Source organism: Chiloscyllium punctatum, chromosome 39, assembly GCF_047496795.1.
Source record: "Chiloscyllium punctatum isolate Juve2018m chromosome 39, sChiPun1.3, whole genome shotgun sequence".
Lineage (NCBI taxonomy): Eukaryota > Metazoa > Chordata > Chondrichthyes > Orectolobiformes > Hemiscylliidae > Chiloscyllium > Chiloscyllium punctatum.
Window position 1 is genome coordinate 28,467,029 of NC_092777.1, and position 25,679 is coordinate 28,492,707.

The 25,679-nt window shown below is 37.7% G+C and overlaps 1 protein-coding gene and 1 long non-coding RNA gene across 7 annotated transcripts in view; both read right to left on the reverse strand.

Annotated features, from left to right (window-relative positions):
- tekt3 (tektin 3) overlaps positions 1 to 3,065 on the reverse strand; it is a 29,321-nt gene extending 26,256 nt beyond the window's left edge. Inside the window, exon 1 of one of the 2 annotated variants that reach the window (XM_072558345.1) lies at positions 2,972 to 3,065. The gene's annotated coding sequence lies outside the window, so the exon portion shown is untranslated. Of the gene's footprint in view, positions 1 to 2,862; positions 2,911 to 2,971 lie in introns of those variants that run through there. The other variant, XM_072558346.1, reaches the window with a different exon arrangement.
- An 18,007-nt stretch (positions 3,066 to 21,072) lies between these two features.
- LOC140463903 (uncharacterized) overlaps positions 21,073 to 25,679 on the reverse strand; it is a 54,895-nt gene continuing 50,288 nt past the window's right edge. For all 5 annotated transcript variants that reach the window (XR_011954813.1, XR_011954812.1, XR_011954810.1 and 2 more), the window contains exon 3: positions 21,073 to 21,507. This is a non-coding gene — a long non-coding RNA (uncharacterized lncRNA). The remainder of the gene's footprint in view (positions 21,508 to 25,679) is intronic.

Genomic DNA, 25,679 nt, shown 5'->3' on the forward strand with positions numbered 1-25,679 from the left:
GAAAACAAGAGGTGATTTTGATTTTACCAACAGTAAGAAACTCTGAATGGCCTGCAACTGAATTTGAAGCACACAGTTCAATAATCTAGCAACACTCTTAGAAACAAAACATATAAGCCGTGGAACCATAGATGCTCATAGGATAGAAGGATAGAGGTTATTCAGTGCCAATTCTTAGTTAGAGCAATCCAGAACTAATCCTTGTTGTCTCCTCACCATGACCAATGTGTGGGAGCTGAATTTAGAAACTGTGAATCCAGCAGGAGTCTCACCTTTTGACAGAACAAATAGTGACACCAAAAGTGTGCTCTGCTTGACTTCAGTCCATGAAAAATAGCATTAGTTACATGATCCTGCTCAGGCATGGTAATGAAATTTGCCCAAAGTCACCTTCCTTACAGCAGATGATTCATTAACAAATAATTTAGATGTTGCCTGTAGCAAATGAAACAGCAAAAATATTTCCAGACAATTAACATAACACTTTCAAATTCTCAACTTGAAAATGTTCCTCTTCAGTAATTTATTGTCATTGTCACTTCTATAAATGTTGCTGACACTCTTACTGGCTTTAATCATTAGATGTCAGCAGGTGCAAATCCAGCCAACTATATATTAAGACCTGTGAGAGTAAAGATCTACTGTACAATCAACAAGAGGCCAAGTCGGTCCATGGTTGGAACTAACATTTCAACTCTATTGAGTTAAAGTAGTAGCCTGAACTGCACTGTGAAAGATGCTCATTGTGCCTCTTCGAATCATCCTACCCTAACATTTACATCGAACAGTAAAATAAGATTGCCAAGAATCTTTAATTGATGTAACTCTGTATGAAATATGGTGGTGCATAACAATTGTACTTTTAGACAAATGTATAAAAGTGTAAATCACATTTTTATATACAATTACTAATCAAATATCTTGTTGACTTCTTCAGTGCACAGTTTTTTCAGATGACATTCCTCATCAATAGCTCCATTTTTGTTTACTCTGCTGATTCGGTAACCTTAGTTGGTTAGATGGCTGGTTTGCAGTGCAAAATGATGCCAACTGCATGGGTTCAATTCCTGCACTGACTGAGGTTACTATAAAGGACTCTGCTTCTCAACCTCTCCTCTTGCCGGAGACATGGTGACCCTCAGATTAAACCATCTCCCACTAATGGGACAGCAGTCCTATGGTCTGGTAGGACTATGGCTACTTTACTGTACTCAGAGTTAGGGTTACTGTAACACAAAAATATCTGGATCAAAATATTGGTTAGAAAAAGACAGAGCACTGATAACCTGTGGGGGCTTCCCGTGCCTATTTTAAAGAGCAAAGTTCTTTGAGCATTTGAAAATCTATATGAAGTACTTGAGCTTTACTTTTACTTTACGTTTTTCTCTATGTTTCTTTGCACTAATTTCTTCTGTTTCTGGTCAGAACAATGATGTACAATTCCATATTATCTCAAGGATTAGAAGTAACACATTTCTATTGGGACCTGATATCTTATTAGGGAAATGGCAATAAGAAGCAGAAGGAAATAGTGCTTTTCCTAATACTGACATTTTGACAGGTGTCTAACGCAAATTCCTACACTTCTTGCTCTTTAGATATGCCTCACGTGTCTCTGTTACTATATTCACAATTTTTCAGTAAGCACATCTAAGCAGTTTCAAAACTTGTGCATATAAAGGAACACGCTGACAAAACAGCAAACAAATCAACTTCAAATTTTGTTCAAGTACAAATGCTGATAGTAAGCTGGACTCCAGGGCATATTAATATGTAATCATGCCTGCAATAAAACAATGTCTGTAGTATTTTATACATTCATACTTTTTACTAGATATCCTAAAGTAGCATAAGCAAAATGATAATAAATTGAACTATTAACTCCTATTCACTTTAACTTGTCAGCACAGTATGATGGAATAACGGTGCTTGCAGTTGCTGAAATCTGATTATTTTGATGTAATTTTGAAAATTAAACTCAAAGATGAAGACACTCTGCTTTAAAAACCAAAAGAACTGCGGATGCTGAAAATCAGAAACAAAAACAGAAATTGCTGGAAAAGCTCAGCAGGTCTCCCAGCATCTGTGGAGCGAAATCAGAGTTAATGTTTTGGGTCTGGGAGGGGTCACTCTAACCAAAAACGTTAACTTTGAGAATTGAGAATAATTGAGAATTGGGCTTTTCTGAATGACCAACACATGCGGAAACAGAAATTACTGGAAAAGCTCGACAGGTCTGGCAGCATCTGTGGAGAGAAATCAGAGTTAACCTTTGGGTCCAGTGATCCTTCCTCAGAATTGAGCAAGGAACTGAGGAGGGGTCACTCTACCAGAAACGTTAACGCTGCTTTCTCTGCACAGATGCTGCCAGACCTGCTGGGCTTTTCCAGCTATTTCTGTTTCTGTATGTGTTGGTCATTTAGGAAAGCCCAATTCTCAATTATGCTAATGAAAGGAAGAACTTCAGATACTGGAGATCTGAAACTCAGACAAACAAACAGTGTTGGAGAAACTCAGCAGATCTGACTGCATCTGTGAAGTCCTCCAGAACTGACGTGACATCGGTCACCTTAATTTCTCTGCTCCCCTCACCTCGCCTAACATTTCACCCTCTGAACGGACTGCAGTCTGTGCTCACAGATCCAACCCTGACTTCGTAATCAGTTCTGTTTGCACTGGGAACCATAACTTTCCACAAATGCTGACAGATCTGCAGCGTTTCTCCATCAATTTCTACTGTTGTGTGTCTCAATTATGTTTTTGTACTTTATCCAGTAAAATGCAAATAGGCTGAATTTAAATTGCGATTTTCTAACTTTTTTTTGAAAAAAAGTACAAAATAAAATGTTTTGCTTTACCGACCAGACAACAGAATTATTGGTGCTCTGGTGCTGTGACCGTCGCTGTCTTGACACCTGTTCAATGTACTGCAGCAGGTAAGTGCAGCTTGCCCTACACCGCTAACCCATACCTGATTGTTCAGGGCGTGTTCACTGTCCGGGAGCATTGACTGATTGACCGCAGTGAGATAGAACCGAGTGTGCCGGACGCAGCCGAGTTTGTACCGATCAGCAAATGAGAGCAGGGGTAGGGGGTGGGTCTTGAACAACAGTTTAGGCTGTGGTCTGTGTACAGAGAAACCTAGATCTCTGTTGCCATGGCCTCGGTGAGTTAGCAATAGTCAGCCTTTGGAGTGGCGGGGTTGGGAGGGGGAGGAGGTGGTGAAGGGAAGCCTGCGGATAGATTTCAACCTGAAGAATGGAGGGTGCTGCTATCAGGTAAACACAGACACCCGAGAATGGGAAGGGGAGAAATGAGATACCACCCTGCAGCACGTTTGTATTGAAGTGTCAAAGTTGTCTTGCGAATAAAGACACAACTTTACAGTTTTCTCCCTTGTGGTTGATTATTGGCAGTAACAAAATTGAGCGATTTAAAGCATTTTGTTAAAGTCCAGCTCTTAACAAGTGTTACCAGGCAATAGTGAGGTTGGCACACTGGTATGTGCAGACAATAGGTTAAGGCTAATTGTAATTATTGTGGATAAATAATCAATAGTTTAAAATGTAAGTTAAGATAATCATCCTCTTTTAAAGATATTATTTCAAACCTTCTTTATAGTTCCTTGGAATTGCTGGGGTGCGCAAAGCAACTGATGTACCACCACTGATCAGTGGTTTTACTCATAGTGTGACAATCTTACAAAGATACCATGTAAAAATTTATAAAGGAAGGTTTGATAAATGTGGTGATGAATAGAAAGCGATATTTTGGCAGGTAGGGCACTGTATTGTAAGGTTCTGAATATTGTATGCATTTATGGATTTGTTGGGGGTGAACAGTGTCTAATTGCTTGCAGAAATGTACCTGTATCAAGTTTTAGGTAGACTGAAAAATCCTGTACCACCTGTTGCACCAGAAAGTACTTACATGATCATTTCTTTAAAGGTTTAAAACATGTGTAATTGTTTTTTTTAAAGAGTAGTATAAAGTACTTTAAGAATTTGGATTGATTGTTGAGAGATCAGTTGTAATTCTCAGGGATAATAACAAATACTGGTCCATGTGGCTTAGTGACACTTGATCTGGCAGCAACAGAAACGAGAAGAAAATTAAGGAAGAAATCATGTGGCTGACAGATAGAAAGGAGAGCTGGAGACACAATGAAGCCTTCAGGAAGGGGAGGTGGAGGATGAAGGCACAACTGCAGAACAAAGAGAAAATGTACAGGACAGTTAATGTGAGGAGAGGAAGCAAGTCACTGTCAGGAAGAGGACAGTTTTCTGTCTGGCAGAAATGGATGGAGAATTCCTTGAGAGTACTGTGCTACCTGGCTAAAAAAGGTCCAACACTTAGAAAGTCATGTGATAACGTGGAGGTACTAAAACACGAGGTATTTTCCCAGAAATGGCCAAAACATGAATTGGGATGCTGTTCGTTGGTCAGGTGAAAAAAACTTTGGGGAAAGCTGCACTATCAGGATTGCTGTAGTCTTCGCAAGAAAGGATTGATAAAAGTGTGCCTTGTTCATAATATTCATCCTGGAGATCCCAGCAACTGGAACTTGAACGAGAGCAGCATATAAATTCTGTGGCTACAAGAGCACATCAGAGCCAATGAAATCTGAGGTACATAACCAACCTCCTGACTCCTCAAAAGCAGTCTGCAATCTAAAAAGCACAAGCCAGGAGTGTGATATAAAACTCTGAATGGAATTGAATTGAATTTATTGCCATATGTGCCAAGACACAGTGAAAAGCTTCATCTTGTGAGTAATACAGGCAGATCACAGAGTTAAGTAGCATAGAGAAGTAAATAATAGGTAAATAACGGCAAAACGAAAACACAGGTACAGGCAAGTGTTAAGAGTTTGAGTTCATTCAGTATTCGAATAACAGTAGGGTAGAAACTGTTGCAAAACTGTGTTCAGGCTTCTGTACCTTCTCCCCAATGGTAGAGGTTGTAGAAAAACATTGCCAGGGTGGGATGGATCTTTGAGAATGCTGGCAGCCTTTCCTTGACAGTGGGCCTGGTAGATGGATTCTATAGATGGGTGGTTGGCCTTTGTGATTGTCTGGGCCGAGTTCACCACTCTCTGTAACTGTCTCTGATCTTGATTGGTACAGTGACCATACCAGGTAGTGATACATCCAGACAGAATGCTCTCAATGGTGCACCTATAAAAGTTGGCAAGGGTATTTGCAGTCATGCCAAATTTTCTCAGCTGCCCTGAGGAAGAAGAGACATTGCTGGGCCTTTGTAACCAGTACATCCACATGAAGAGGAGAAAGTGAGGACTGCAGATGCTGGAGATCAGAGCTGAAAATGTGTTGCTGGAAAAGCGCAGCAGGTCAGGCAGCATCAAAGGAGCAGGAGAATCGATGTTTCAGGCATAAGCCCTTCAGGATTCCTGAAGAAGGGCTTATGCCCGAAACGTCAATTCTCCTGCTCCTTTGATGCTGCCTGACCTGCTGCGCTTTTCCAGCAACACATTTTTCAGCTCATCCACATGAAGAGTCCAAGAAAGCTTGTTGTTGATGATCACTCCCAGGAGCTTGACACTCTCCACTTATTCCACTTCTCTGCTGTTAATGAGTAACATCCCACCTAAGTCAATAATGAGTTCCTTGGTTTTGCTGGCATTGAGAGCTAGGTTGTTCACAAAGCACCATTTTTTCAGGTCTTCCCCCTCCCATCTGTAGCGTGTTTTGTCGCCATCTGAGAGTCGACCAATTATGGTGGTGTCATCAGCGAACTTGTAAATGGCATATGCATTTGCAGTTTCATAAAAATTCAAGAAAACTGACATCATCTTGGACAAAGCAACAAATCCCACTACCTTCAATATTCACTCCTTCCAATACTGATGTATTGGAAGCAATGGCAGCAATATGTCCCATCTGCAAGACACACTGCAAGAACTCACCAAAGATCCTGCAATAGCACCTTACAAACCCATGACCTCTAACTTTTCAGGTCCTGTGACTTTTGCTCACAACTGCGGACCCGAAATATTTACTCTGACTTCTCTCCATAGATTCTGCCAGACCTGGTGAGCTTTTCCAGCAATTTTTTGTTCTTGTTTCTGATTTCTAGCATCTGCAGTTCTTTCAGTTTCAACAAAATATGTCTTTTTCCAGCAATTTATAAATATTAAATTTTGCTCTCATTAAGTATTGAATTTGAAGCTTTTTACTGCAAAACAGCAAGTACTGAAGAACTTTAGTATAATTTGTTAGCTTTTGAATTGGAAATTTGGTGAGATAACCAAAAAGTCTTTGTGCTTGAGGTCAATTAGGAGATGCTAAATATTACTAGTTGACTTTTATTCCTTTACCTCAATGTTCCTGTATCAGTCATTGGTTTTTATGTTCTTGTGGGCAAGTGTGATATGATAGTCTTGTTTGAACTTGCGTGGGATAACTGGGCCCGGTCTTAATTACTCTGCAGGAGGTTGTTGTGAAAGAACCTTCCTCAGAGTTCAGACTAATTGGTAAAGGATTTCTAAATTGTATGAAGCTTCTTGTGATTCATCTATCTGTTTGCTCAGTCTTAAATTGGAATGGCAAGTAATTAATAAACACAAACAAAGTATAAATGTGTAAATTCCTATAACATCTTTTCTATTGTATTTTACAAATGTCTTATTCTGTTTGCAAGAACCATAGTGTATAAAAATTATTTTATATTTTGTAAATAATCTGAACTATTATTACAACATTTTACCACTTGATTAAATGCGTGACAACATTCTAGCCTCAATATTGAGTATAACTGCTTCAGAGCATCATCATCACACCCATTTTCATGGACAGTGCATGGTGTAAAGGTTTTGCTGTTGCCATTTGTAGCACTACTTTTAATGAAACATCATTCCTGTATCTACAAGGTACAAGTCTTCATTTAATTGCTGTTGAAGCTGTATTCCTCCAATCAAGAAGATCAAATTTTCCAGGACAAAGCAGTCCATCTGATTGGCACCCATTCACAATGTTCATCATGCACTCACTCTCTACCACTGGTCTACTGTGGCAGAAGTGTGTACCATCGACAAGATGCACTGCAGCAACTCACCAAGGCTTTTACAGAAGCACCATTTAAACCTTCTAACTAAGCCACCTAGAAGGACAAGAGCAGCATATGCATAGGACCACAATCACCGACAAGTTCTCCTCCAAACCATAGAGCATCCCAATTTGGAAATATATTGCTATTCCTTAACTGTCACTGAGTCAAAATCTTGGAAATCCCTTCCTAACATCATTGCACGTGTACTTGTTCCACATGGACTGGAGCAGTTCAAGAAGGCAGCTCACCCCCACCTTCCAAAGAAAGATATGTAATAAATGCTGCATTGTCAAAGATGTCCATGAATGATTGAAGAAATTAAAACATCGATGCTGCATATACCTGCTAAATGTTCCCAGCATCTTCTCTTTTCATTGATATTTCCAGGACCTACAATATTTTCCTTTTGGTTAAGAATCCTGACTGTTTGGTCCTGGCGGTCATTGTCTGAACAAGAAAGGAACTAAATAACATATCAGTGCTTGTCAGGTTCTTCCAGTGTTCTACAATCAACAGATAAAGGTGCTATTGGATAATATAGGCAAACATGGTAGTCATTTTGTGCAGAGCAAAATCCCACACATAGTAAATAAATGAATAATTTGATAACTTGTTTCTCATGGTATTATTACAAGAAGGAGTGCTCATGGGGATATTTTACATTGTTCCTCATCATTTATATCCATCAACGCACAAAGTTCAAATTTCTATCAATTATCTTTGCAAGTATGAGTGTCATTAGAAGTTCAAACTAGTTCCTGAGGTGTTCATAAAACTTGAGAACAGAGAATAACCTTCAAATTACTGTTGATTATCTCTTTAACATCAGCAACTGTTTGTGTGGTTACCAACTGCCCCTGTGACCCATGCTCATTAAGTGCAATCGTGTTTAAAAAAGATCAATACTGCAGGCATCTTGAGAAATGCTCCTTTTTTTTGGAAATACTCGGTTTGGTGAGTATTGCCTGACACAGTCTTCAAATCTGTAAGTATATGCAAATAGTACATTATCTCTAAATGACGATGCTAGCTTTCTACCAAAGGGTATGAATCATGAGGATAGACGAGTACATTTACTTATTGGGATTGCAGCCATTTTGGTGCATATATTCCATCGATAGGTTACTGGAAAGTGAATATTTCTTATCAGTATTAAAGAAGTTTAATCCTTAAATGTAGAATAAGAATGCTTTGAAATCCATATTTAGTATTCAGTGAAATATAACACATTTACATGTCTGGGAGAGACTTGACATGTTGTTATATTTTTTCTATCCAGTGGGTCGGTTCTTCTCCATGTTGCTGTACTTTCAGAGGCAGAATTAGATAAAGGGAATTTTAAAGACACTCATTGCTTTACACACATGTATAGTGTTATGATCCCAGTGGATCGTAATACTGGACAAGTCACCGAGAGTGAAACCTGGCTTGATCATTCATAAATTTAATTTTTTCTTCTGTTAACTGTGGTAGTTAGTCCCTGAAACATATTCACAAGGGACTGTAAATGTTCTTTAGCAATAGATCACAAGTTTACTATACAAATCTTTTTGAAAAGCATACGTGCAGATCAGTTTAGAAAGATCTCAAAATAAACAGCATAGCAAAGTTTCGACCTGTTTCCTAGAGTTATGACTTCTTATGAATTGAGGCTGTTATCCTGAACTGAAAACTTGATTTTTCTCCTCATTGTTCTGAGCTGATGTCAAAACTGAAGGTCACTGGTCTTTTTTTTCTACATTGTTTATATAGTTGAGATTATACATTCTATCAATTCACACCACAATAATCCTGCTGGGAACTTAACTAAATCATAAACTTTCTTACAAGTGATACACTTACATCACTGTTTCAAATTACGTTTTGATCTTTTTAGAAAAAATGGCTTCACAGACTGAAACCAAACATTCATCAGCGTCCAATTTAAAAGTTCAAATTCCAAAAATTAATTATCTCTTATAAATTTAAGGACTTTAAGACCAGCCCAAAAAACTACTTGCATTATACAGTGCCTTTGACATGGGAGCATCATTAAACAAAATTTGACATTGAGTGTCATAAGGAAATCTTAGGATCAATGACGAATGCTTGTTCTTATTAAAAAAGATGAGAGAAAAGTGAACCCCAATCCTCTTCCCTTACTGTCCATAATCTGTCTTTTTTTAAAGAGAAAGAAGTGTATCTTTCTTCCTTTCTGAGTCAGTAGTCAGTTTGAAAAACAACAGCAAGCTTTTGGTTTAAATTAATAGGATTATTTATTCACACATTCATCACAACTGTTTAATGATGTTACACGCCTGACATTTAGATTCAGATAAGAAAGAAAAGGTTAACAGGAGTAATACACTTATACACACCATGAGCCAAAGAGCAGTTTGTAATTTACATTATCTTAGGAAAGGTAATTTATTACAGGCCAGAGTCACATAACAAGGTTAGAGCTGCATTTGGTAGGTCACAAATTTATTTGCTTGTAGTTTTATTACCAGCTGGTCAAGTATCTGTGCTGGTGGCAATGGAAAGTAATTGGTTGGAAGATCATATGTGGGTGCACATTCCATTTTTAAGATATAGGTGCCTTTGTTTCTTGCTGTGTGATATGCAGACTGACTGGTCTCCCCCTGGTTGTTGTGGCAATAAGATTTGCTTTGATCAGATGACCACATGATCAATATTTCTATTGTCCACCCAAAATGGTTTGAAGTTTCAAGCCATTGTTACACACAATCAGAGATGGATAATGACCATCCATATCTATGCATAATTAATTGGTTTCTGCAGCTCCTTTTTGTTAACTACTGAGTTCCAAGACAGTGTGTCCAGCAATCCATTATTTGAGTTTTGGTAAGTTCACAAACACTAGATGCACATTTCACAAATGATTTCATTTTAATATGTCTAATTAAGGGAGGCACTATAAACATCATCAATTAATTAATAACTTTCCAGAGCCTTGAGATACTTGTGAGTTTATGCAGAACATGCAAACGTTACCTACCCCGTCATGGCAGCCATCTTAGGAGTGTCCATGTTTATAAATAAAGGCATTTTTAGAAAATTCTATACTGAATACAGACCATCTGCTACAAATATGATATTCCTTTTCTGGATATGACACTGGACTTGAGAACATATTGGAAGAAAAAAAACAGGTAGTAAAGCAGGAAGGTTCAGAGAAAGAATTTTAAAGCTTGAAGCCGAGGCATACAGGTGTCAATGATAAAGTAATTAAACCTAAATAGTTCTCATGTTCCCTAATTATTCGATGTCAAAATCTTACCATCCAATGTGCAGTCATTATCGCAAAGTATAAAACAACTGATATTTCTCACAAAATATTAAATCTATTATTTAAACTCTAATTATGTAATTTTACTAGATGCAGTTTTAACTAAATAAACTGAAATGTTGTTCATCAGCAACTTCATCCTTGGAAAGATTTTTTTTTCTGCAACAGCAATTGAACTGTTATGAAAACATTGTTGAGATTTAAATGAGGCACTGAATGTGTTTTGTGTTCAGCACAGAAATATCTTACCAGATGGGTTTACTTTAATTGTTGTACATGCTGTTTCACCAGCACCCTCTCCTAAACAGAAAGAAAAATAATTAAAGTCTGCTTAACATTCTGAGATGTGTATTCTCCCACAATCTGAGCAAGCCAGAATGTGCTAATTTGTGAAATACAAGACATGTCGGCAAAGCTGCTAATAAACACTTTGAAAATCAGAACACATTATGCCTGGAATTTTTCTTAGCTACTTCTACAAAGAGTTCAGATGTAGGTAAATAGTTTCATAATCATTTGTTTTATTTTATTACTTTTCCCAATCCTTGCACATAATTTTATAAACAGACATATCTTTATGTGTGTTCAATAATCTTTGCCAGCATCATGCATAAGATTTACTTAATGATGTACTGTAACAGTCATAGCAAACATAATAGGAAAGGACTATTTATTTCTATTTCCAGGAAGACAATTGTATTGAGTTCAGTGTTTTGAAGCCAAAGAGAGCTAAGAAATGTTGAATATACTTGTGCCAATAGATGCCTTTATATACTTTTGTTGGAAATGAAAATAGGCAAATTGCCATTAGACTATTTGGTTGACCTTCCTGAAATTCTCATTTTGATGGGACACATGTTGAATTTGGTTATTCACTTTAAGGGGTCATTATGAGAAGAGATTGTCTCAAACAAGTGTGGCAGTTGTTGTGCAAAGAGGCAAACGCTTTCTTTGAAATGAATGCTGTCGTCTCATCAGAAGTATGACAAACTAACAGCAAAGGTTCATTAGACATTGTTTATTTGCTGAAATGTACTTCTTGAAGTGCTAAAATAATTCCTTGAAGTCTGTTTTGTGGTTGAACCATGATGCAATCATTGACAGAATGATTGGATCAATCATTGCATTTAATGTTGTGTTTTTTTAAGCATTCAACTGAAGTGAAATTTAATGTAGAGATAAATAGGGAGTGAATATTAGTAAGTCTCCGTTGTGTTGTATTGGAACTGAGAGAAAATTAACATTAAGAAATATGAAACTGGCTCTCTTTCACCTTCAGGTTCCTGAAATTCATGTCATTGTTAGAGTTGTGAAATAAATTGTGTATTTCTTCTGTCACAATAAGCTGTTAAAAGGATACAAAGTAATGTCTTGGCATGTTTGGTTTTGCATCAGAAAATGTTGTTATATTGTACAAGATTGTTGTCTCTGTACAGCTCATTTAATCATTGTTGCTGGTAAGAGTATTATATAATTTAAAACATATGGACATGATGAACATGAACAAATAGGAAATATAGTGTGTTTTATAGGATTAAGGGAATTGAATGGTAAAACTGTAATTTGAGCTCAAATATTTATAAAATTCTTGAATTTCATTCTGATACAGCGAGAATATAATGTACATGCTCTGTAGTTCAGAAAATATGATTTTTTTTACTTTTACAGAATAATTTCATATCATATTGGGGATTTACTTTTCATTCCGTTAAAAATATAATTTAAATACATCTATAGGATCTTTTGTTCTAAAGCTTTACTTCCAGGGCGAGCAGTTCAACTTTCTGATGTTGTTTGTCCCTCATGACTTTATTTATTGCTATTGGGGATCAGCCTTGTGGACTTTCTGTGCATGGCCTCCAGCACTTCAATGTTTTTACTGTGTCTAAGCAACCTAATTAATGTTGTACTTAAGGTGTAATCTGACCGGCGCATTGCACACTCTGATCTGACTTCCTCAGACTTTTATTACGTTTTTTACTGTTTGTAGCCAAGGAGACACTCCCAGGCTTTCACCTGTGTTGGATTTAAGTCAGATGTTACGATCTGTGCAAAAACAGCCTGTTGACATGTCTACTTCTGATTTGCCTGTTTCCTTGTTTGGAAATGACAGTCTTCAGCTCGGCATCTGTACACAACTGAGATAAGCAAGTCACTGGCGTGAATGACACCAGGCATTGTACCATCTAATCACCAGTCTAATTATATCATTCAATGAAATGCTTTTGTGTCTTTAATTCACTCTTCTTAAATAGTCTATTTGTAGTTTATTTAATCCCTTTGCCTTTGTACTGCAGTCCTGCATTTAATACATCTTCTTGATAGAGTGATGACAAGACTTTGGATGTTATGTTAGCGCTGAATTCTTTTCAAATTACCAAATAGACTAAAGGGGGAAAGGACTGTAGGAAAAAGATGCTTTGAATTTTAAATTTGCACCTTCATTAAATCCTGGGACTTAGTGTTTCAACAAACCTCCTCCATAGCAATAGGGGAAAAAGTCTGTTGATTACAATTAAATATTAATAAAGTTAGATACATTCCATTATGCTGACTGAAAAGGAATATCTTCCTGGGAACTAAATTATTCTTTGGGGAGCTGAAAACTAAATAGTATCTTTATCAAATCTAAAGAAACCTATTTCCAATTCAAACTGAAAGGAAATGCATAATTTAGCTTAAATGGAAAAAGAAAATGCTGGTGAGAACCAAATAGTTAATGCATTTGGATACTGTAGTCATTTGAGATGGGAGGATTTAAAATTGCTTGTCTCATTGAGTAGACATTATTTACATTCCTAGGATCCTCACTGATTTTTCCTTAGTTTTATTTTATTCTTTTAGTAATTTTGGTTTGGAACTGGGAACTGGGAACTGTAAGCTAAAGATGACTTTTGGACTGGGGGTAACAGTTTCTGTTAAAGGAAAACAAGCCAAACAAGATTTTGTTTATTAGTGAGATCAGTACTGGAAATTGATTTCAAGGTAGGTTCCTGTTCAAAGTTCTGCAGATGTTTCATCACCAGTGTTGAGCAATATGCTTAAACACATGACAGAAGATGGTTATTAATGAAGTCATGACTTGGGAATTGGTTCCAGCAAGTCTGGAAATGACCTTATGCACCAGAAGATGGCAGATCTTGAATGTTAAGTGGGATCTGGTGGAGAAGTCAAATAGTCTGTCACGGAGTAGTCATTGACTTTGGGACTGTATTTTCTGTTTTCATGAATCTGACATTAAATGCCACAGCATGAAGATTTGAAAGCTCTCTGCTTAACTTACCATGAGCAGCTCTTGGAAGCTCAGATAATAGAAAACTAAGTTATAAGAATTGCTGTCCTTATCTGAGTGAACTGTAAAGGAGACCCTGATCAATATCTTCATAAAATTAATCATCTATTCCTGTGGAACAATGCATAATGAAAGCCACTGAAGTAAACAGGCCAGTTTTGTTATTTTATTTATCCCTTGTGTTTGTTTGTCTGTCTGTCTTTTGTGCATGTGACTGAAAACAAAGGTTTGAGTTTAAAGCATAGACATTAATTAGATAACTTTGCTGTTTAATTTTGCTTTACTAATGTTATTATATGGTTAACAAATTGCTAAGTCTTTTGTTTAAGTTACAAACCTGTGTTGAGAATTGATTATTCACATAATCTGAGATTGATTATTCAAACGTCTGATTCAGAATCGTTGGGGTCGATATTGAGAGTCTTGAAGGTTTCAATTTTACCGTGTTGCAAACAGAGATTGAAAAATTGATTTGGTTCAGCTGTCAGTCTCCATGTTGTAACAACATTTTCTATTAATAAATGAGTTTTCCATTAAGTAAAGGCAACATGCTGAGAAGGAGTGCTACACAGATGTCACACAGCCCAACAGGCTGACAGGACATCAAAATATCTCATTTAGTCCACATAGGTCCAAATACACATTTACATATTATTCATCAATTAATAGGAAAGCTGCAAAGTGGACGTTGCAAAGGCCTTACTTAATGTATCATGCTGTTTACTGACTTGGATCCTGATTCCACCATGCTACTTGCCGTGATTGAAGATTTTCTGGCAGGTCAGTTGATGCACTCAGCATATTGGTGAGATTCTCATTTGAAATTTCTAGAATTGAATTTGTCTATGACATTGCCCTCTGGCAAACAAAACCTGACCTGTCTACAGCCCATTCATATCTGGATGATTGACAACATGCTGATCCCAACTCTATTCTTGCCGCACAATCATTTGATAGTATTCATACATACTAACTGTTGGTCTCTGTCTTCCTTCTTGGATTGCTGAGGCTAGGCAGATAGCAGCGTCCTTGGGGATCTGGAAGCAGAAAATTAGAAGGGGTAAATTGATATGGGGAAACGGGGTAGAAATGGGAAGCCCAGAGTTCCATGATTATATCAGCAATTTGCTCATCCTGGCAAGTTGCAAGATGAGAGTGAACTGGGAATTCCAAAGGAGCAAAAGACTAAACATGATCTAATCTTCAATCTTATCAGCAATGTCAGATGCTGCGGACCCCCTTGCATCTAGCACCGTGCTGCAAAGTGCCATCTCTGTTCAGGAGGTACAGATCTCCTTCTCCCTTCTATGGTGGGATAATTTGTCCTTAAGCAAGGTTCAGTGATTGTGCAGAAATATATTTGGATAATGTTTATATCATAGCTGAATAGGTGGAAGCATTTGGTGGCTGTGAAGCTGGGTATAAGCATGGCCACATTGGTAGATGCGTGAGAGTGAGGTCAACTATCTGCATCCTGGGTGTGAATCCTGAGTGGCAGAGACACTGACCTTCTGAGTGAAAGTTGTGTGAAGCATTGAGCAGTCGGTGGGGTAAGTGGATGTCATGTAAAGATATGTTCATTGACCTTATCACACAGATGAGAAATTCAGGTTTCCTGTAGCACTGCTGCTAGGTCTCCAGATTTACAACCGAGGTGTTAACTCTTTTGGCCATCTGTTTCCTCACCTTCTGAGTCTAGTTTCGGACATCCATCACAGGAACATGCTATCGTTTAACCCATGTGCATCATTGATATCTCCAGCACCGCATTCATCATCCTGGCACCCCAGTGCTCCTTGTTTTCAATTCCCAGCAGCATCGTTTAGTGCAGCTTCCCTTTAAAGGTGATAACTGTCTTTAAGAAGGACAGGTTGATTGCTCCATATGTTATTACCATCAACACGGAGTACAGAAGCAGCCAGCAATGCACTGAGGAAGTCAGCAGTGAGGAAGTTGTTCAGCCCAAACTGCAATATTAGAAATGTGATGGGAAGAGCAAAATTTAGAATTTAGATGTATATAGAATTTTGCAGCCAGGAAGCAAGCAATTTGCTTAAACAGGTTTATGCTCCATTAAAGCATTCCCCCTCCTTCCCTCCCCACCCCCCCTCCAGCCAGGTCATCTTGCACCATTAATGTATACCTTCATTCCTGGCTAAATTCCCCAATGAGTTCCAATTACCACTTTCGAAATAGCCATCTCTGTCAGGTCACCTCCTCCCCTGTTCAGTCCTTCCTGGTGGTTGAGACTTAATTACAAATCCAACATCAGTATGTTAATTATAATAATGGAGTTAAATACATATTCTATATTAGTCTTTTAAATTTAATCTTTAACAAAGAGTTAGTAGCCGGCATCCTATTTCCACCACATATGGAGTCTGCCAAGAATAGGTTCTAGAGTGTGTTGGTTACTGGATGCTTCTCTCTGAATATTAAGTCATGCCTGTACACATTCAGATTCAAATCCTTTAGGCAAGTCAATACTTGTTTTGTGCACAGAAGTAAAAATCTGTAATTGGGAAGGAACAAACTAAAATTCTCACATAAATTTATAATGGTGAGGACCTTCAAATATAAATTTCATCACAGCTTTAACAGGGTGTAATTTATATCAGATGATCTAAATCATATAGACGATATAAATTTATTGATTTGTCCTATATATACAGTTTCTTTCATTGTGAAGAAATTTGAAGTTTATGTCTAATTGATTCAACAATTATAGCAAATATAGAACTGTAGCTGGAGAAGCTTTGATTCTTCAACATGAAATGGGCACAGTTTCTGCCTGGACCCTGAACATTTGAAGATCTACCTTTATTAAACTGAGTAGATCTCGGGGCTCAATGGTAATAACATTGGACCAGTAATTCAAAGCCTTAGATTAATGTTCTGGGGACATGGGTTTGAATCGCACCATAGCAGATGGTGAAATTTGAATTCAATAAAATTGGGAATAAAGAGTTGGCCTAATGGCAGCCATGTAACAACAATTGATTGTTGTAAAAACCCATTTGGTTCACTAGAGAAAGAGATCTGCTGTCTTTACCTGGCTTGACCTACATGTGACTTCAGACCCATTGCAATGCAGTTAGCTCTAGTGTTTTGAAATCAAGAAGTATTTATGACATATGCTTTAGAGTTTGTCATGACCTTGATTGAAAACTAATTTAGTAACATTTTCATTCTACAAAGGACAATGATCTGTAGTTAAGAAGGAAACAGTTTTATTAATATTAGTAAAACTGTTACTTTGTTAACTACAAAGAAACTCTCCTCAGCCATCTGGACCTATTGCCATAGTTGACCAAGCCATCCTCCTTCAACACCTCACTGATATCATCCTGCACCATTCCCTCTGATCTATCCTTAGCTCCTCCCTTGCCTCATGTCTTATCTACATGAGGCCTGTTGGTAAAATTGACTGAAGACATGACATTAGTTTTCACATGTAGGGTAGTGATACCTAATTCTACCCTCAACACTAAATTCAACTACTCCATTGTGCTAAATTGCTCACTCAGTATTCAATTTTGGATAAGCAGAAATTTCCTTCAATTAAATATGAAGAAGATTGAAGCCATTGTCTTCAGTCCCAGTTCCAAACTACCTTCCATACATAAAAACCTAATCTCTGTCCTTGACAAAAGATTGAGATTAAGCCTGTTTGTTTGCAATCTTAGTGTCACATTTGATCTTGGATGAGTTTCTGACTTCATATTCATATCATCACTATGCCATCTACTGCAGTTTTTGATTTCCACTTTTCCTGGTCTGCTGGTGGACTTTGGATATCAATAATGCAATTCAACAGATTATACTTAGTGGTGTTTACCAAGGCAATCTACACTACAAAGAATACTGCAAAAATCTTATCCAAACACTGACCAACACAGCTGATGAGCCTGCTCCATCCCAATGTCCAGCTATTGATGAAACAATCCCTTCCCAAACTAGCTAACTGCGCTGATGCACATTTTCTTTATACCATGTGAATTCACCTAATATCCGGCATGGAAGACTTCATGATCCCTGCTGAGATGGAATAATTTAAAGTTCGAAATATCTATTGCAGAATGATTTTTGAAAATCCTCATAAAAAGATTATTTACTACATTCAACTTCCTTCAGCTCTGTGGTGTATTACACCAATAAACATTTTAACACAGTGCATAAACCCTTATAACAATGACCATTGGATTTCATTAATCCATTTCAAAGAATGTATAAGAAGCATACTTTGTGTGTTATTTCACATTTTGGTTGACAGCCAGATAATAGATAATAGGTGGCTGTGAAATCATTATGCGGTAATGATCCAGTATCAGTCGTGCTTAAGCTTATGTCAACAGAGTGAAATAGTAAGCAATGCTTTATAAAATTCCAGACATTTTCCAAAGATTTAAAGGGCAGAACTTTTAAATGCCTTGACAGAATGCCAGCTCCTTTTTTACTGTTTTTGACAGTTTCTCTTGATACTTTTGGCTCATTCTGTTAACACCTGGTCACTACTCCAACTCCCTTAAAAATGATATATGCCATTTTTAGGTGTGGGACTTCCAATTTTTGCTATGTTTGCCAGTTTCTGTCATGGCAAAAAAATCCAGGCCAATATATATTTAGACAATTTGGTGCTGTACTTCTACATAAGGAGCCTGTGAAGTGTTTTGAGGCCTTTAATAATGTTAAAGAGGCTGGATAAATATGATGCTGTTTCTTTGCAAACTCCTGCTGAAGCCTTCAAAAAATGTTATCATCCTCCAGAAGTATGATTTTCTAAATGTTTTTCAAGGGTGATTGTAATTTTTTTTGTTCGTGCAGCGATATGCAATGTCATCTACAAAAATGATAGAGCGGTGTTGTATATATTTTTTGAGATACTGTACGAAATACACCAAAGTCCAGCCACAGAGATCAGTAGGTAACATTTTCCTTAGCTTCAAATTGACTGCTAATTTAGTACCAAGGTGACTTACCCTCTGTTATTCCTTCTGTCTTCAAAGCAAGGCTCGGGAATCCAGTGTATTGGTTTAAGGGGGTTTGAACCAATCTAGTATCCATTGTGACATATTTACTATGGTGCTATCCATAGAAAATTGTATCTGCCATCGCTATTACAAACACAATAAAAGCTATGTATTATATATATATATAATATGCATTCAGTAGAAAACTAGGTTACAAATTTTGACTATTTAGATATGTGTATTGATTGCATCATGGTAATGGGGTTCTTTGCAAACAGTGAGTTAGTGACTTTAGTCAATTTGGTACGTTTCTGCAGAATGTCAATATTTTGGATAGCTATAAATGTTCCCTAAATTGGAATTTATTTGTTTAATGCTTCAAAGACAAAGTAATTAATTTGATGTTTTACAAGAAACAATATAGTTGAGGTCATGAACTGGAATAAGAGAACTGGCTGCATATAATTAATTAATGCCAATTATGTAGGATATTTAAATTATTAAATATAACATTCATAAGTAAACTATATTGTTCATCATATTTATATTTGTACAAATCATTTGATTCTGTCACAGTGACTTCAATGCTCATTTTATATTATTAAGGTAGGTAGTTTTATAGGGGGAATGCCATGATCCCCTTCCAAAGCAGAATGCTCACAAGTCAGAGATCAGATTGCAGACTGTTGAAATTGTTTCACATAAAGCATAAAAGGCTACGAAAGAGCTAACAGAGGTATTCAAAATTTACAGATTTTGATTGACTAAGTAGCTAGAAACTAGTTTGGCTGGCAACTGGGTTACTCAGTATAGCTCAGAAATTTAAATCAACGATATAAGATTTATTGATGAAACATGTAGAAATTTCTTCGCACCAAGGGCTGTGAAGATCCGGAAGAAACGACCTGAAGGTTTGGTGGAATCACGTTCTATTGAAACTTTTAAAAGGTAATTGAAAAAGTAATTGTTATGAATTAATTGACATGTTTCTAGGGAAAAAGCTAGGTCCCAGGACCAAATTCAACAGCTTTTACAAAGGCGCATTGTGGTGAATGCCCTCATTTGTGCAGTAAGATTCAGTGAAGTGAATTGATTTGGTGACCAGCACTCTCAATGAACATAAATTCCCAGTGGAAATGCTTAGTTACAAAGCATTCCTTATTAAAATTCCTGATGTTGATTCCAATAAAACTGGTTGGTTTGTGCATATGCGGTATAGGTGCTATTCCATTTCAAACTGATTTTAATAGTGTTTATTTAATTTGTCACGTTAAGTTCACGCACAGACAGTAATGCAGTTAGGAGAATTTTTCTTGCATGCAATAATTATGAAGAAGAGGGCAAAGTTAGTAACAGTCTCCTTTTCTTTAAAATAGGACAAATTCAATTCTAATATATTTACTATTTAGAAAGTGTTTGAATAACTCAAATCCTTGGTATAATAAGATTGCTATGCAATTTTCTATCAAAATTGTCTAGACAAAATCTATTATATGGAGTAACTTTTAAGCTTTTTCGCAGCAGTCACTCACAACATGTTTAGATTATTCCTGTAATTAACATTTATGATTTTGGAAATGGGCCATCTGTTTCCAACCATGGCCCTAATGATGAACAGATTAGGATTGGTCCATATACGACAGAGCAGGAGTAGGCCATATGTCACCTCCGTGGTAAAAACAATGACTGCAGATGCTGAAAACCAAATACTGGATTAGTGGTGCTGGAAGAGCACAGCAGTTCAGGCAGCATCCAACGAGCAGCGAAATCGACGTTTCGGGCAAAAGCCCTTCATCAGGATTATTCTTGATGAAGGGCTTTTGCCCGAAACGTCGATTTCGCTGCTCGTTGGATGCTGCCTGAACTGCTGTGCTCTTCCAGCACCACTAATCCAGTATATGTCACCTCCAGCCTACTTCACTATTCAATGAGATTGTGGTTGATTTTCTAGGTCAAATCAATTTTTCAGTTTGATTCCCCAGATCCCTTGTTCCCTTAGTATCACTGTTTTTGTTTTGCCTTGAACACTGGGAAAGCCCAGTCCTTCAAGGAGAATTTCAGGTTTCAAAACTTGCTGAATGAAGGATCACAATCCTAAGTGGGGAGCCCCCTTATCTTGAGACTATCCCTCCTTGTCCTAGAGTGTCCAGCCGCAGGGCACAGCCTCTCTCTTGTTTAACCTCTTATAAAGCCAAAACCCACCGTGGGTCATATTTCAAATTAGAAATTGTCCAGCAATAAGATGGGTTCAGTTGTGAATTAAATATTAGTGTCCATTAGCTACTCATTTCCATCATTTGCGTGACTCTGAGTAAATTCATTTGCCATTTGTTTATTGTAATAAAACATGTTTATGTGAATTAAAACTCGTGTTTTCTATAACTGAAGTTTTAACATTATGGCATGTAGATGTCAGATTTTAAACAAATTCTTTGTTAGAAGTGTGTCATGAATAAATAAACAGAAATGATCAGTTACAATATTTCTGAAAAACACCAGATTTATAGTTAATTACATTGATTGTACTCCACATCTAAATAAGTTGTACTTTTTACTTTTACAAATATATTTGATGTTATTGTAGAACATGCCATTCATATAATAATGGCTCGGTTGTTCCATCACAGAAATATTGGAGACTGCCAGAAGGCCCAGGTTTGAATTGCATCATTGATTAATGATCTCACTTGATCTACTCCTGTAATGTTAGTTTGCAAAGTTCAAAATGACCGTTGGGATAAGGAAACAAACCATAACCCTTGCTGGCCACTCGAGTGATCCTCCTGGCAGCTTGACAAATGGCTTTGGCATTGATATTATCCATGGAGATGGCTACACACTGAACTGACTGCGTTTCTCTCCACGGTAGAGTGAACACAGACTGAAGGCTGCAGGGAAATAAAAGCAATGAGGAGAAGTAAAGATAAAAATCAATTGATTTTAATCAATCTATTAACTCAACCAAAGTTTGAGTTGCTTAGGAATATGAATGCCACATATCAATGATTACTTAATTAGTGAACTTCCAAAAATAGCAAACAATTCTTTTTCTTTCATTAATACTATTAAGTTAAGTTCTATTTCTATCATTTCAAGCACCAATTTATTTCCATTTTTCTGTATTAGTAAGGCTTCACAAAGCAAATTTATATATTATATTAGGAGTATAGACACAGCCTGCTCAATTTCTCCTGATAAGAAGTTACTTCCCGAAATAGGATCTTTCTAGAGAACCTTCTCTGGATTGTCTTCAATGCCAATATATCTTTTCTTAGATAAGGGGACCAAATTTGTTCACATTATTCCAGGTGTGGTCTAGTACCATGTATTACTTTAGCAAGATTTTCCTATTTTTATACTCCATTCATTTTGAAGTAGTTAGCTCAATTGGCTGGATGGCTGCTTTGTGATGCAGAGTGATGCCAACAGCACGGGTTCAATTCCAATTCCTGCGATGGTTGAGATTATTATGAAGGATGCTTTTTACAACCTCTCCCCTTCCCTGAGGTGTGCTGACCACCAGTTGGCTCTCTCCAATGAGAGAGCAGCTCTATGGTCTGGTAAGACTACTTCAGCAACTTTACCTTACCTTTAAAGACCTATTTGCTTTCCCTATTACCTGCTGAACTTGTAAGCTAGCTTTCTGTGATTTATTTAAGAGGACTCCCAAATCCTGTGTGCTGTAGCTTTCTGCAGTCTTTCTCCATTTAAATAATATTCAGTTTCTCTATTCTTTCTACAAACTTTGCATTTTCCCACATTGTATTCCATCTGCCAAGTTTCTACCCACTCTCGTGACCTGTCTATATTCTTCTGCAGATTCTTTGTCATTCTCACCATTTGCCTTCCTTCCTCTTTTTGTGCTATTTACAAACTTGGCTGTAATACATTCATCATAAATTCCCTACAGTGTGAAAGCAGGCTAGTCAGCCCATTAAATCCACACCAACCCTCTAAAGAGCATCCCACCAGACCCAAATTTTCCAACTCTATCCCTGTGACCCTTCATTTCCCAACTTAGCCTGCACATCCATGGGCACTATGTGCAATTTAGCATGCATCTTTCAATCGTGGGAGGAAACTTGATGAACCAGAGGAAACCCATGGGGCACAGGGAGAATGTGTAAACTCCACACGGACAGTTGTCCGAGAGTGGAATCGAAATTGGCTGCCTAGCACTCTGAGGCAGCAGTGCTAACCATTGAGTCACCATGCACGTGGCTTTCTTCATCCAATTTATTAATATTTATTGGAAATAATTGTGGCTCCAGCACTGATCCAATGGTACTCCAATAGGTACAGATTTCTATCCTGAGAATGCTCCCTTTATCCCAGCACCCTGTCATCTGTTCATTAGGAAATCCTCTATTCATGCTAAAATACTACCTCTGATGTCATTGACTCTTAGTAAAATGCCTGATGTGTAGTACCTTATCAAGTGCCTTCTGAAAATTCACTGCTCCCCCTTTATCTATCTTTCTCCTTACTTCCTCAAAGAATTCTAGTAAATTTTGTCAGGCGTAACTTTCTTTTCATGAAACCATTTCAAATCTGGTTGATCTTATGAACTTCTAAATGCAGTGCTATTATATTCTTTAAAATATACACTAAAATTTTCCCGATAACAGATGTTGCACTAATTAAACTATGGTTACCTGATTTTTAATGTCCTTCCCTTTTTGAATGAAGCTGTGACAATGGTCTAGAATTATCCAGAACATAAGCATTCTTGGAAATTACAACCTGTCCTAGGATGAATCCCATCAGCTCCAAAGGAGTGTTGGGGAACCTGAAGGTTTGGATGTTACTGGGAAGGCCAGGGTAGGGGGTGGTTGAGGGAGAGGGGTTTGTTGTGCTTGGATATGGCAGAAATTCTGTCGGGTCTCTGTGTGGGGTTGGGAGGAATTGAAGGCCAGGTCAAGGGATGGAGTTGAGGTTGGATTAAGGATAGGAGTGGTTTGGTGGCCATGGGGACTGGGGAGTTTTGGGGTCAGGTTAGAGGTCAGATGGGATATCCATGGGAGGCAGGGCTTTCAGAGGGGGTAGTCTTTTGGATTAGTTTAATAATTACTCAGAGTTGCATCTGGTCATCAATTCCTCCAAACTTTGTGAGATAACTACTAAGCAAAGTAGCCCTCCAAAATCTCTGACTGTAGCTCAGCATTAGGAATTTTTTCCAATGGTTTCAGATGCCAGGTAATTACCCATTTAATGTTTCAACTTCCCGGGCTATTCCCTTGGAGTCGGATGTATTTGGACTTGTATTTAGTCCTGACGCTTATTTGTCATTTGTGCTTCAGCAGCGACAATCTCATATTCAGAAGATCTGGGTCCTTATTATTCCATCAATTCAGAAGGTTGGTCAAGACTCCAATGAACATGTGCATTTTGACATTAATAAACTTTTTAAAAAGTTATGGGATGGGGGTGACATTGACTAGGCCAACATTTGCCAATATTTCTAATTGTCCTTGAGAAGGTGGTCATGAGTCACTCTTTTGAACCACTACAGTCCGATGTGGTTAGGAAAAAAGCTCCAGAATTTTGACCCAGCAGCATTGAAGGAATGGTCATGGTTCAAATTCTGGATTGTGGAATACAGGAGAGCTTGCAGGTAGTGGTGTTCACATGCATCTGCTGCCTTTTATCCTTTGAGGTGATGGAGTTGGCAAGTTGTTATCAAGGTGTTGTCAAGCAGACATGGTGAGTTGTGTGTTCATAGATAGTACACACTGCTGCTACTGTGTGCCAATGGTAATGGGAGTGAATGTTGATGATGGTGGATGTAGTGCCAATCCAGCAGACTGCTTTGTCATGTTTGGAGCCAAGCTTCTTGAGTGTTGTTGCAGCATTCATCTAGGAAAGTGGAGAACATTCTACCACACTTCTAACTTGTGCCTTGTCAATAATGGACAAAGTTGTGGGAAGCAGGAGATGAATTATTACCTGCAGAATTCCTCTGACCAGCATTCGAAACCACACCCAGTTCAGTTTTTGATTAATGTTAACCCCCAGGATGTTGATGGTGGGAAATTTAATGATGGTGATGATTGTTGAATACCAGGGAGATAGTTTGAGTCTCTTGTTGAAGACTACTAAATAACCTGAGGATTGCAAATGGAACTGAATGCTGTGGAATCATCAGAAAACATCCCAACATCTGACCTTAGGTGGGAGGGAAGATCATGATGATGTTTGGCTGATAGCTGAAGATGTTTGGCTTAGGGCCTGAGAAACTCTTGCATCAGTTTCATTGATGATCATAAACTAAAATCATCATCTTTTCTGCTCTATGTGATTCCAGTCAGTGGAGAGTTTTCACTCTTATTCCCAGTGCTACGATCATAATGAAAAATCTTCTATCAGTATGCAACTTCCATAATTTGATTTTAATGCCTGAGATTTTCATGGACTAAAAATGGCCTGAGAAAGGACAGAACTGATCTAAAAGGCTGCTGTGATCACCTGACAGGCTCAGGCAATTCACATGTAATATATGGCATCAGCTGCCTTGGACTTATCATTTTAATCAAGAGATATTGAAACTCAGTAAGGTGTGGATAGACACCTCTTGTTTCACACACACTTGCATGATAGCTTAACTTATTGCAGATGAAAGCTCACATATTGAGTGTTCACTTTGAGCAGCTAGCAAGTGGAACTAGCTAAATTTGGAATATAAGTAATTTGCTTTGAGCAGCAAAGCAGAGAGGAAATAACATGCACTGATAGTAACTAGGATACTGGGAGCTCTTCCCAATTTCTCTCTCAATTGTAGAAAACCGCACTGGTGAAAAGCAACTTGGAAAAGTCACCACTGAATGAGATTGCAAGATTTGCAAACATCACCACTCCTTAAGAAGTAGGATAACAGGGACTATGCAGTTGGAATCAGGTAATTTCATTCTCATAACCAAGGCACTCTTAGCATTTGTAACTGCATTTGCCTTTACCTACCTGTCTGTACTCGACAGTTGTCCTACTCTGTTTTTAAGTTCTTTACTTGCATTTGTGCGTGTTTCAATTCAGGTTTAATTTTTTTTTGGAACATAGTAAGTAA